Genomic DNA, 12,432 nt, shown 5'->3' with positions numbered 1-12,432 from the left:
ACACCTCTAGCTTTGCAGATTTTAGATAAGAGATCACGGGTCTGTGGTCATGTTTTTCAGACTTCTTTATTGTGACCATGGTAAGAAATGTTGTATCCCAGAATACACATTTACTCACACACCTAAAACTAAGGTTTTATGAAAGATTCCACTTCTTTACTAGATGCAGTGCATTTTGATATTCTCTACTGCATGGGTTGTTTTTGTTTGTTTGTTTGTTTTTTAGCTATATGTCCTAACTCACTGAGTTGACGGCGAAGCCCGCTAAAGTGTCATGCCCCCAGTTTGAAAAGCACCGCTGGGGGCCCTGGACTGGGGACCAGGGAGAGCCGCACAAGGTCATACCCACCAGTCAGAAAAGAAAGGGGCAATGGGTTCCTAGTGGGGAGTCCCCGCAGTGACTGTTGGCCCTCGTCAGCAGTTTTTCTGGTGGTTTGGGTGCCGTGTGGGTCATCCGGAAGGCTTTGTGCTTGGACCTTTGAAAGGGAGCCATTATATGGCTTTAGGGAATTGAGGTGTGCCTTATAAAAGTCGTGGTTTACATGGAACCACCATTTGTTCAGACTTCACTTCCATATTAATGAGGACCTTTGGGTCAGCAATGACTAAACACCAGCCTCTGTGGAAGAGAGAATTATCACGTAGTTGTAGTTGGCAGGTGGAAATTAGCTTCAGGCACGGCTGGACCTAGGCACTCTAGCCAAGTGGGTAGGGCCCTGTATCTTCCTCTAGTGATCAGCTTTGTTTCCTTCTGGGCGCTGGCTTCATCTTCAGACTGGAAAGGGGAGTGGTCTCCTACGGCTCCTAGTAGAGATCCTCATGGATGGAAAAAAAAGCCCTCTTGCGCTCAAAGCTCCCTGTTTGCTCATAGAGCCAATCCTGAGGAACATTCTGGCCTTGCTTGAACCCATCCCAGTGGTCTGAGGACGGCCAGTCCTCGGCTCCATCCCCACCCCCAGCGGCTAAGGTGGGATTTGTCAAATCTGAACCTTATGGAATATGGGCCTCGCATTACCAAACGAAGAGAGAAAGGATATTAAGTAGACCAAAAGAATTAATTTCCATTCCTTATTGATTCCTAACTCCTGCAAGGGACTGACTCCACGCCGATGGGGTTCACATATTGCGCACTGCTCTGTGGGATTATCAGTTCGTGTCCATTGGAGGTGTTCTGTTCGGCAGAAGTGGAAGCTGGTCAGTCCAGCTAGACAGCCATTCAGATCTGCTGGCTTTGGTAAAATGGCTCCTCTGTGTGGAGCTTTTCCTTTCTTACTAACGTTAAGGACCATTTTAGGGAGGATCTTTTTTTTCTTTTTTTTTTTTTTTTTTTTGGCTCACTCACAACTTAATCACACCACACCCATTTCATCAGCTGTTTGATCCTCTGGGTCTGGCCCCTGGCACTGGGGAGTGAGGCGTGGAGGGCTGGGGACGGCATTCTCTCCCAGCTGTCTTGCGCCATGAGCCAGGACCTCTGGCTTCCACCCTGGATGCTCCCATCGGGCTGCCCTGGCGGGCTCAGCATCTCGAACACCGCCTGGAATAAGTGACGGGTCTCTGTTCAGACCTTCCCATTTCCCTGGATGTCATGCTCTGCTCCTCTCCCCAGTGAGCCTTTGGCGCTCCCCCTGCGGATTCCACTCCGGCCTTAGGAACAAGCCCAGCGGCCGTGTGTGTTCTCGGCCCTTGGCCCTCCCCCTTAGGCCTTGGTGACATTTTATCTCAGGCTTCTGTTTGTTTGTTTGTCTGTTTTTCCCCCCCAGGCCTTTCTCCATACTTTGCTTTCATTAGAATGTTTTGAATGTCAATTTCTGGACAGTCTGTTTTATAAGCAAATCTTTACCAATGTAAAGTAGATTCAGATGACTCCACAGAAACTCCAGGCTTGGGGCCAGAAGGACCTGTTGATTCTGAACTCTCATATTTACTGTGACCCTGCTTTGGCCTCAGATCTCCCCTCCATGAAACAGGGACGGGAAGGCCTACCTCACAGGAGGAACTGGAATTGTACGTGCACCCTTCCTGGCCCAGGTTTCAGCATCAAAACCTGTGCCACAGTAGCCTGCTCTCCATTTGCCAGCCAAGGAGACCCGCCTCCATCTGGCTTAATAGAAAAATGCGATGTTGTCACCACACATAACCGAGTGGTATGGGCAAGGTTAGTTTGAGTCTGGGCTGAAAGGTTGTCTTCAAAATCTCCAGACCCCATTTTTTCTTCTCAGGGAGGCTGTTCCCAGAGGTGGCCACTGGGCCCTGGGGCTCGCCTTCTCACAGATCAGGGAGACTGAGGAAGGAGACGGGCACTGCATAGGGAGAGCCCCAAGGCTGATGCCCCATTGGCTTGTCTCTGGTCATGAGACCATCTCCAAGTCAGTCACTGGCGGGGGGACGAAATGCTTCGACCACAGTCATGTCGCTCCCCATGGAGTAGAGGTGGGGGTTCTGGTCTCACCCAAGCCACAAATACAGCTGGGTAAAGGGGTTCCCTAAAGGAGAATTGGGTACCAATAGGAAGGGCAGGTGGGTGGTGGGGAAGGGGGAGAGCAACAGATACACAGTGCACAGGCTCAGGGTTTATCCCTTCTGAGGCACTGTTTTTGTTTTCCTTTGCCCAGAGGAAACTGGGTCGGCTGCCCAGGCAGGCAGATGGCAGCCCGTGGGGGGGGGGGGGCGCTAGAAAACAAGCTGAGGGTGGAAAAGAAGCAGAAGGACCTGAGAGCCACCTCTCAGATCACAGCCCAACACGGACTCTCCTCCCTGTGTGCTTCTGGGATCAGTCGGAACTTGTTGAGACCTGGGCTGGGGAGATGTAGGAGCTGTGGAAACCTTCACTTGTGTTTTGAGGAAGGTCGTTCTCCAGAGGGGCTTAACCCACATTCCACCCCAGCACAGGGCAGGCCCCTGCTGACCTTCCACGAGGGCATCGCTTAGTAATCCCGCAAAATCACCCAGGGATATTTCCAGTCACCTTGTTGAAGCTGCCCCACTAATGATAACGTACATGCATATGTGTTTATGGAGGGGACTTATGTTCATGGAGGCTTTCTGTATCCATCTTACTGGAAGAATTTAGATTTTGTTTAGCAGCTGACATTGAACTTATTATGCACACTTGATGGGATTACTTGTGATCTTTACACAAATCCTAGTAAGGAGGTACTGTTATTAACCCCACTTTATAAATGAGGAAACTGAGGCCCAAAGAAGTTAATTAAGCTCCCCAAGCCAGCATCTGTGAAGCCAAGAACGAACCCAGATCTGGAGCTAAGACTGGACAGTTTGCATCTGGACCATGGTATGGGTGAGAAGGGCCGGAAGGACTTGCTTGCCTTTGGACCAGGAGCCCAGAGAACCCACAGGAGCATGAGGGCCAGGGCGAGACTCCAGATTCTGGGAGCCACCAGACGAAGGAGCTTGGGGGTCTGGGGGCCCTTTGTTCCTGCCCAGCTGCCTGGAGGTCCAGGCAGGGCTCTTGCCTGTGTGGGCCGATGGGCCTGAATCAGCTGGTATGGGAGGGGGGCAGCCTCCTGCCGAGTCCAAGGTCAGGGTGGTGGTGGTTTTGGGGTTGCCGGGGCTGGCTTCGACCTCCTTGGAGGCAGAGGCCTGAACAGGATGCAGCTTCCTCCCAACACATCGGCCCAATGGCATCTGATTGCTTCTGCCAAATGCTGGAAAGAAACAGGAAATCGGGATGGAGGGTGATCTTATTTTTCTTTCTCTACATGTTCAGTTTGTGTCCTTTTCCTCTAATACAAATAGCAAGTGAACCAAAAGCACGGCTAGAGCAGTGGCCTCTCTCTGGGTAACAGCTCCCTCTTCGGCTTTGAGGAGTAGGGGAGGATGGAACGGAGGAACGCGGACCTCCCCAAAACATCTCCAGTGACAGATAGCCACTGTTCCTATCCCGCTTTCTTCTTTTCCGTCGGACAGCACCTCCCCAACTTCCAGCATGACCTCGGCTGACCCCTGACAGTGTCTTGTTCAGAGACTGAAGTGGTTCGTGCCAGCCGTGGGACCTGCCACGCGGAGAGCCACCCAGCTGAACCTTTGCGCCCCACCCACACAACTGGCCTCCACCACGTCTGAATGAAGCCACTCTTCTGGCAGATTGCATTTAAAGAATGTCCTGACTGGCTTGAGGAACAAAGGCCTCCCCAGGGCCCCAAAGCCTCTTTGTCTGGCCTGGACCCCAGTGGCTGCTGGAACCTGGCATGTCCCGCCCCTGCCCTCGTGTGCCCCCTTGAGCTGCTGGAGTGCCCCAGGGAGCCAGCTCCGGGCGGTGGGATGGCTCCATGTCCTTCCTACCTGTGCCCTCGAGAAAGTGTTGCCACCACAGCACCATCGGGAGGGAGATGTCTTAGATTCTCCCAGCCCATCAGCTGCCAGGGGCCGCCTCCGGGTGGTCATTCCAGAGACGTTAGGTGGCCCCGGGGTGGGGACTGCAATTATGGCTAGGGATCAGTGAGCCCTTTGCCCTGGCCTGCTGGACAGACCAGCCCAGACCCTTTGGTAGGAGGCAACTTAGGAGATTTCATCAGCCTGCGTGCGTGCATGTGCATCTCTCTGCGTCCATCTTTCTGGAAGGCCTATGCTCAGCCAGAGTTTTCCAAGCACCGACTTTGACCAAAGCACTGCCAAGCCAGGTAGCCCCGACTACACAGAGCTTTCCTTTTCATTGGAGATGGAGGACTTGCATTCATGGGACGCATAGAAAACAAGGAAGACGGGAGGATGGCCAAGTGGCCATCTGCCGCTGGGCTCACAGGACAGGTGGGGCTTCGGGGAGGCTGAGGCAGGGTGGGGGTGGCCCTTGGCAGGCCCCGGGCCTCTCCACCTCACTCTTGTCCGCGTGAGGTCTTTGGCTGTTATTGTGCGAATTTTGGAAGGGCCCTAACTGAGCAGCCCTGGTGCAGCTGGCCTTATGGTTGGGGCCGGACTCCTGCTCTTGGGGAGTTTTCTTCCAGTGGAGAGGTCGCCAGTGAGCAAGCTGTGGCAGAGTTTGTGTCCCGTGTCCCCAGCCCGCACAGCTAACCTGGGAACACTGAGGGCGGCCCCTTCTTGGGGAAAGTGTTCTAAGTGATGAGACTCTAAGATCGGTGAGAAAAAGCAGACTGTGCAAAAATGATCAGAAGCTGACCTTGCACATCAGGTCCCACAAGGGGCAGCTCATGCACACTGCTAGTAAATGAAGCAAAATCCCCTCCTCCTTGCCATTTCTTTAATTTTTAATGTTTATTTTTGATAGAGAGTATGTGTGTGTGATTTGGGGAGGGGCAGAGAGAGAGGGAGACACAGAATCTGAAGCAGGCTCCTAGCCCCGAGCTGTCAGCACAGAGCCTCATGCGGGGCCTGAACCCCCAAATCTGAGATCATGTCCCGAGCAGAGGTTGATGTTTAACTGACTGAATCATCCAGGCGTCCCTCCTCCTTGCCATTTCTTGAAGATGGAGATGAGAACTCCTGGAATATTTGTTACACTGGGGAAGGGTATGGACATTTCTGGCTTAGTCTCCCAGGGTCCAAGCGGGCAGGGTCCACAGTAGCCGGCCAGAGGGGTGGCTTGTGAATCTTTTGGGTGCTGATCGTCAGTGACAAACAACTGAGTTCAATGATGGGAAAACATATAGACATGGTGGTCCTCGCCTTCCACATCCTTACTGTCTAGAAGGAAAAATACTTTTTTGGGGGGGCGGGGGGCAAGGTATTTTCAAATGTCTATGACTATATACCAGGAATCAACCTAGAAAGTTCTACGTGTAAAATCCTACAGCAGGGCGCCTGGGTAGCTTGGTTAAGCATCCGACTTCGGCTCAGGTTATGATCTCACAGTTTGTGGGTTTGAGCCCCACATCAGGCTCTGTGCTGACGGCTCAGAGCCTGGAGCCTGCTTCCAATTCTATGTCTCCCTCTCTCTATACCCTCCTCCATCCATGCTCTATCTCTGTCTCTGTCTCTATCTCTTTCAAAAAAAAAAAGAATTGAGTCCTATAGAAACACTATTGAAGTATGTTTTTAAGGAATCTTATAAATGTATAAAGTAAAAAAAACTTTTTATGAAGCATTAATCACATTTCTTTTAATGTCCGTGGTTTTTAACCTTAGCTGCACATTAGAATCTCCTGGGAAGTTTTAAAAACTTCTGGGGCCCAGACTACACTCAGAACAATTCCAACAGGATCTCTGGGGGTGGACGCAGGCATCAGGGAATTTTTTTTTTTTAACTCCCCAGGTGATTCCATTGTCCAGCCATTGCTGACAATCACTGCCTTTCCTTTTGTATCCGAGCCCCCGAGTGGTCGTCCATCATGTGTACCGAAAGCAGCCATATGCTTTAACGTCAGCAGGAAGGTGCTTTCGAGAGCACGACAGACTGGTGTCAGGACACAGGAACTTGCTGTGTCTGTGCAAAACACAGAGCAAGGGAGACATGGACACATGGAGCCATTCGGGCTTCCTACATTCACACAGTAGAATATCACACGGCAATCAAAAGGAGCAAACTTTTCATACACGCAACCACACAGATAAACGGCACATGCTTCTGTTAAGGAGAAGGAGTCGGACCTCCAAAGCTATGCAGGTTGCCAGGGATAAGAATGAATGAAACACTCATAGAGGCTACAACACGGATGAACCTTGAAGCTGTTACTGCACCGTGAAAGAAGCCGCTCAACCAAAGGCCACATAGTCCTCGACTCCACGTGTATATGGAATCTCTAGCACTGGCGAACCCATAGGGATAACATTAAGTACTTAATGCCACTGATTCGTACACTTCAAAGTGAACAAAATGGTAAATTTTATGCCATGTGTCTGCTGCCACCATAAAAAAGAAACAATAAAAGCCACTTATTCACATGCCAGGAACACAGCAGGTACTTGGCAAAGGCTGGCTTGGCATTTGGCACTTCTGAGGAAAGGAGACGTTGGCCTGATGTGTCCCTTCTTAGGTGGAGTGAAGGGGAATGTTTTCCAAAAGCTTCTGGAGACCTTGAGGATTCTCTGCGACCAGAAGGGATCGACTGGGCTCTGTCCGCCCTCTACTGCAAGCACCCGGTGCTGTTCCTCATCACAGAAACGTCTTCCCCGTTCTCAATTGTGCCTGGTGCCCAGCCGTTGGGTTCAAGCAGAAAACATGCTCAGTGGCTCCATCTTGGGAACTGTTTGGGGCAGAGAGTGAGATGCATGTCTTTTTTTTACTTAAAGAATAGGTCTGTTTCGTTTCATGTTTGGAAGGAAAATCATGCTCAATCATGGGTCTTCAGCAAATGCAGCTGAACAAATAAAAATGTGTGCGTAAAACAGCAGGGGAAGCGTGAAGAACAGCTCTTTCGGCGTTTTGGGAAGACATTTATGGTTGGGAACCTAGTGACCGAAAGGCAAGCCTGCCTCAAGATGAGAAAAAGCGGGGGAGGAGGTCATCTGGAGGCAGAGCTTGGCCATGGCCGAGGGCAATGAATCGAGCAGTTGAACCTCCCAGCGCTGCGTGGGCCTTGGAAGTCCTGAACAAGAATCTTATTGATGATTTGTCAGACCCTGAGCAGACAACTCTGAACTTTAACAGAGCCAGGATGGAAAGCCTGCACAAGGGCCTACAGTTTCCAGAATGAACAACACACTTCTTTTTCCCCTCCCTCTGCTGGAGGACGAGAGAAACCAAAGCGAGAAGTGTTGAGGAGTGGGGAGTGGGGGGTGAGGGGAGGCGGGAGGGAAATGGGATGGGTGCCTTCCAGAGCCTCAATGAAATGGCCACATTCCTCCCAGCTCTGAAGGCTGAAAAATGTCACCAGGGTTGGCACAAACTAGGGCCCCACTTTTGTTGATTGTTATGAGCCTGGAGCTGGAGAATCCCTGGCCTCTGATGTGCTTATTAGCACCTCATCAGACCCCCAAACCTGCAAAGGATGACCCTCAACCAGGAAGAGCCCCTGCGTGGCCTGGGACACGGACTGGGTACACACTGAGACGGCCACAAACAACGGGCTTTGATGGTGACAGCCCAAGGAGGCAGAAGCTGATTGCTCAGTCATGGGCTGCTTGGTAGAGAAGGGACCTGGATGGACCTTAAATGCAGAGAGAGAGAGAGAAATGACATCCCGGGCTCTGTGACTCTGGTTCCTGGTTCACCTTCAACCCTGGTGCTTACCCTTCACCTAGCGCAGCCATTTTAGAAAATGAGTGGAGGGTTTCTCTTCTTTCTTGGTGCCCCACCACCCATCAGCCTGGCCCTTCCGGTCCCCTATGGCAGGGACCACAGCTGCCTGTCTTGCTACAGTGTCCTCGGGCCTGTGGGTCTGATGGCATTCTGCAGCTCTCTGTCACTCAGGGCCTCTTAAATCCCTCATCTGATGGAATTATCACCAGGTCCCATTGCCTCCACATGCTATGTATCTAGAGGCCCCGCCCCCCACCCTGTGCCAAGTATGGTGGAACAGGATGCAGAAGTCATGACCTGGATAAACCTCTCTGACTTGGGAATGGCTACAGCCAAGGGACGACAGACAGCAAGCACTCTGGCCTTGGACGTACTTGGATTTGAGCCCCTGTGCCACTTCTAACTATATACATGGACCTCAGAAGCCCATGCTGTTCACTCACAGGGTAGTTGGGAGAATTGGAGGTGTTGGGGTGTAGCGTCCTGCATGGCCCCTGGATGCTGTGACTAGGTCACACCCCATCATTCTCCTCTGCGCTGATGTGATTCTTTGACCGCCCACCGTGCCTCTCCGCCCGCCCCCAAGGTCTCCCTCCACTGTCAGCAGAGTTATTCTGTCTCTGGCTTTTTGGAAGAGCAATGTGCATGGCCTTCCCACTGCATTTTCTAGAGGCCCCCATGAGGTAAGGCACTGATTCCTTCAGGAAACAAATCAAGCCTTTATGGTCTGTGTGCATGATCCAACTCCACAGTCTGGCCTTGGAGCCTGCCGTCACCCCTGCTCCCGTGCTCCATGCGCCCCGATGTACAGAGAGATTTGTGCTTTCTCAAATACTCCATGTGCTTTCAGCACTTGGGTCTTCTTTTTTTTTTTAATCTTTATTTTTGAGAAAGAGAGAGAGACAGAGCATGAGCGAGGGAGGGACAGAGAGAGAGGGAGACACAGAATCCAAAACAAGCTCCAGGCTCTGAGATGTCAGCAGCACAGAGCCCAACATGGGGCTCGAACTCACGAACCACAAGATCATGACCTAAGCCAAAGTCAGATGCTTAACCAACTGAGCCACCCAGGGGCCCCCAGCACTTGGGTCTTCTGAGCATCTCTTTTTCTTTTCCTAAAGTGCCCCTGCCTTTTCCTGGTGAACTCCTATGCATCCTCAGTGACCAGCACCTACATGCTTTCTGCAGATAACCCCAGAGTCTGTGTCTTGGTCATTCCTGATCCTCGGGGACTCTACTGAGTCCCTTCTCTTTTCCCCTGGTGTACTTCCTGGGCACCCCCACCCCTGTCTCCAAACACAGAGCTTCTGGAAAGGCTGAGGTTCCCACTCAAGTCAACTCTGTCTCCCCAAAAACAGGCATAACACTTTTTACCCTTTGGCCCCGTACGTGTTTGCTTGCTTGGAAATCAACCAAAGCTGTTTTCCAGGAATCAGGCAGCTTTGGGGAATAGCTGAGGATGTGAAACCAAAGACATGCTCGAGTTTTAGTGCCTTTTTCTTTTCTGCAGCGGAAGTAGCAGCAGTCAGCCTGGGAGGGTTCAGGAGGTCAGGAAAAGCACAACTCGAGATGCTAAGTGCCTTGCAAGGCTCTTTCGCTTTTCCACATCCACTGCCGCTGAGTTCAAGGTTCAGTGTCGTTTCCTCAGGTTTGTCCTTTGTTCTCTTGGTCTGGACTTCTCCAAATTCACGGCTTTGCAGCCTGTCGAGTCCTGCAGCCAACAGGAAAGTCATGAATAGCTGTTCAGAAAACACTAAAAACCAAACAAAAAACAACCTAAGGCCTTGCCCTGTTGTGCCCCTTCCCAGAAGCTTCCAGGCCTAGGATTCTATCTATCTCCCTATTACACTCTTCGGTGGGAATTTTTGGTGATATGCTTTGGTCTACAAATCTTGGGCTGGCCTCGTTCTGCCTGTGAGCTTGCAGAAGGCAAGAAGTGCACTGTCCTGGTCTCCCTTTTCATTTCCTGGTTAGTTTAGGCCAAGGGCCCAGCTCAGTGCTGGGTCTCACCTGATCCTTACCGACTGGTGGACTCTGGGAGCTCTTGCTGGTGTCCTTTCAAATCCTGCTCTGCTGAGTCTAATCAGTTTTAAGTGGGCTGAGCAAAACCGTTGGCCTCTTGGAGACGTGCTGTGGTGGTCTTCCCAGTACCCGGGATAGGGCAAGAGGCTCTGCTGTTGGCCAAGGGGCTCTTTCCCAGACAGGACCACCCAAACATGGCTTCCTTCTTGCCTCTTCTTGGCTCTCACCATCTCTCCATCTCTCCACTGGCAGAGATGAGGGCCACCTTCAACCCCACCTCTAAGCATCTGAGCTGAGCCAGCATCATTGACCACATGCAGCATCTGGGTTGCTGGCTGTGTTTCACCTTCACTTGGTACTTGACAAACCGGAGAGGGTGGACATGGTCCTCTGTGGTGCTTGCTTGGTTCTTAAGCCTGTACTGGGGCCCTGAGAGGGACAGTGGAGGTTTCTCTGCTTCTTCTCCAGCTTTGGCCAAGTGCAGTTGCCTTCGCAAGTGCCCCTGCCAGGAAGAGAGGGCCTTGATGTTGCCAGGCAGTGCACACCCATGTGGGCGAGCTGGCTGACCCCTGTCTTGATCTGACAGTCACATGCACTGGCACTGCTGTCACTGTCTTCCTCTGAATCAAATCCTCACCCCCTTCCCTTCCTCTGGCTCTCCTACAAGCAATAGCAGGGTTTGCTCCAGGGAATCTGGTTTTGCAGGGATGGGGTTCAGAAGCTACTGCCCCACTGAGATCCATGGGGGTATTTGAGCAGCAAGAGGCTGGATGGCTCTCCCTTAGAGCCGGGAGCATGAGGACTTCTTTTTTCTAATGAAAGGGGTGAGGAGATAATCTCAGGCTCTTGTTTAGTTTTGGGGAGCCAGGCCTTTGGGGGCCACTGGAAGAATGCCTTACACGGATAGGGGCATCCAATGGAGTGTTGCCAATAACTCAGTCTTAAGAGTCAGACGGCAAGCAAATCTCTGCCGTGGGCCATGTGGGGCCTTAGGGGCCTTCTCGGGGCCCTCAGGCCCACATTGCACAACATGGGCATGATGATGCTTATCTCTGTAACTTGTGAACTAGTAGGTGCCTAATGAACTCACTCACTCACTCCTTCCTTCCTTCCTTCCTTCCTTCCTTCCTTCCTTCCTTCCATAAACATTCATTCAACAATTACAACAGTGGGGGTGCCAAAGGCGTAAGACAGATGTAGTCTTCTCACCGAGCTAATGGGTTTTGTCATTTCCAACAACTCTGTGAAAGGGGTAGGGCCTGTGTGGTCTTCTCCACTCTCGAGGTGAGGACAGGAGCCAGGAGAGATTGCGGGGTGCTAAGAGTTCCCACAGCAGGTGATACAAGACAACTCAGGACTTCTTGGCTTCTGTATTTGAGAGCAGGGCCCTCACAGGGAGCCTCTGGTCCTGCCGGGAGACCCTTGGTGTTCTCCGTGTGGGCTGTACATTGGAATCAACTCAGGAAGTTTAAGAACTTCTGACTCCTGAGTTCTACTCTCAGAGATCCTGATAATCAATCTGAGGTGTGCCTTAGGTAACAGGACTTTTTTTAACTTAAAAAAATTTTTTTAGGGGCACCTGGGTGGCTCAGTCGGTTAAGCGTCCAACTTCGGCTCAGGTCATGATCTCACAGTCTGTGGGTTCGAGCCCCACGTCAGGCTCTGTGTTGACAGCTCAGAGCCTGGAGCCTGCTCAGATTCTGCGTCTCCCTCTCTCTCTGCCCCTCCCCTGCTCACTCTCTGCTCTGTCTCTCAAAATACAATAAAGACATTAAAAAAATTTAAAAAAAACATTTTTTTTAATGTTTACTTATTTTTTTGAGGGAGGGAGAGAGACAGAGCATGAACAGGGGAGGGGCAAGAAGAGAGGGAGAAACAGAATCCATAGCAGGCTTCAGGGTCTGAGCCATCAGCACAGAGTCAGATGCGGGGCTCAAACCCATGAACTGTGAGATCATGACCTGAGCTGAAGTCAGACACTTAACTGAGCATCCAGGGCTCCCCCCCCACTGCCTTTTTTTTTTTTTTTTAACTTTCTTTAAATGTTTATTTGTTTGTTTTTGAGAGAGAGAGAGAAAGAAAGAAATCGAGAAAGCAAGCAGCGGAGTGGTGGAGAGAGAGGAGAGAGAATCCCAAGCAGGCTCCACACTGTCAGCGTAGAACCCGACTTGGGTCTTGAACTCACTAATTGTGAGATTTGTGACCTGGGCCAAAATCAGGAGTCAGACACTCACCTGACTGAGCAACCCAGCTAC

This window comes from Suricata suricatta, chromosome 2 (genome assembly GCF_006229205.1).
Source record: "Suricata suricatta isolate VVHF042 chromosome 2, meerkat_22Aug2017_6uvM2_HiC, whole genome shotgun sequence".
Classification (NCBI taxonomy): Eukaryota; Metazoa; Chordata; class Mammalia; order Carnivora; family Herpestidae; genus Suricata; species Suricata suricatta.
This window is presented reverse-complemented; position numbering follows the sequence as displayed.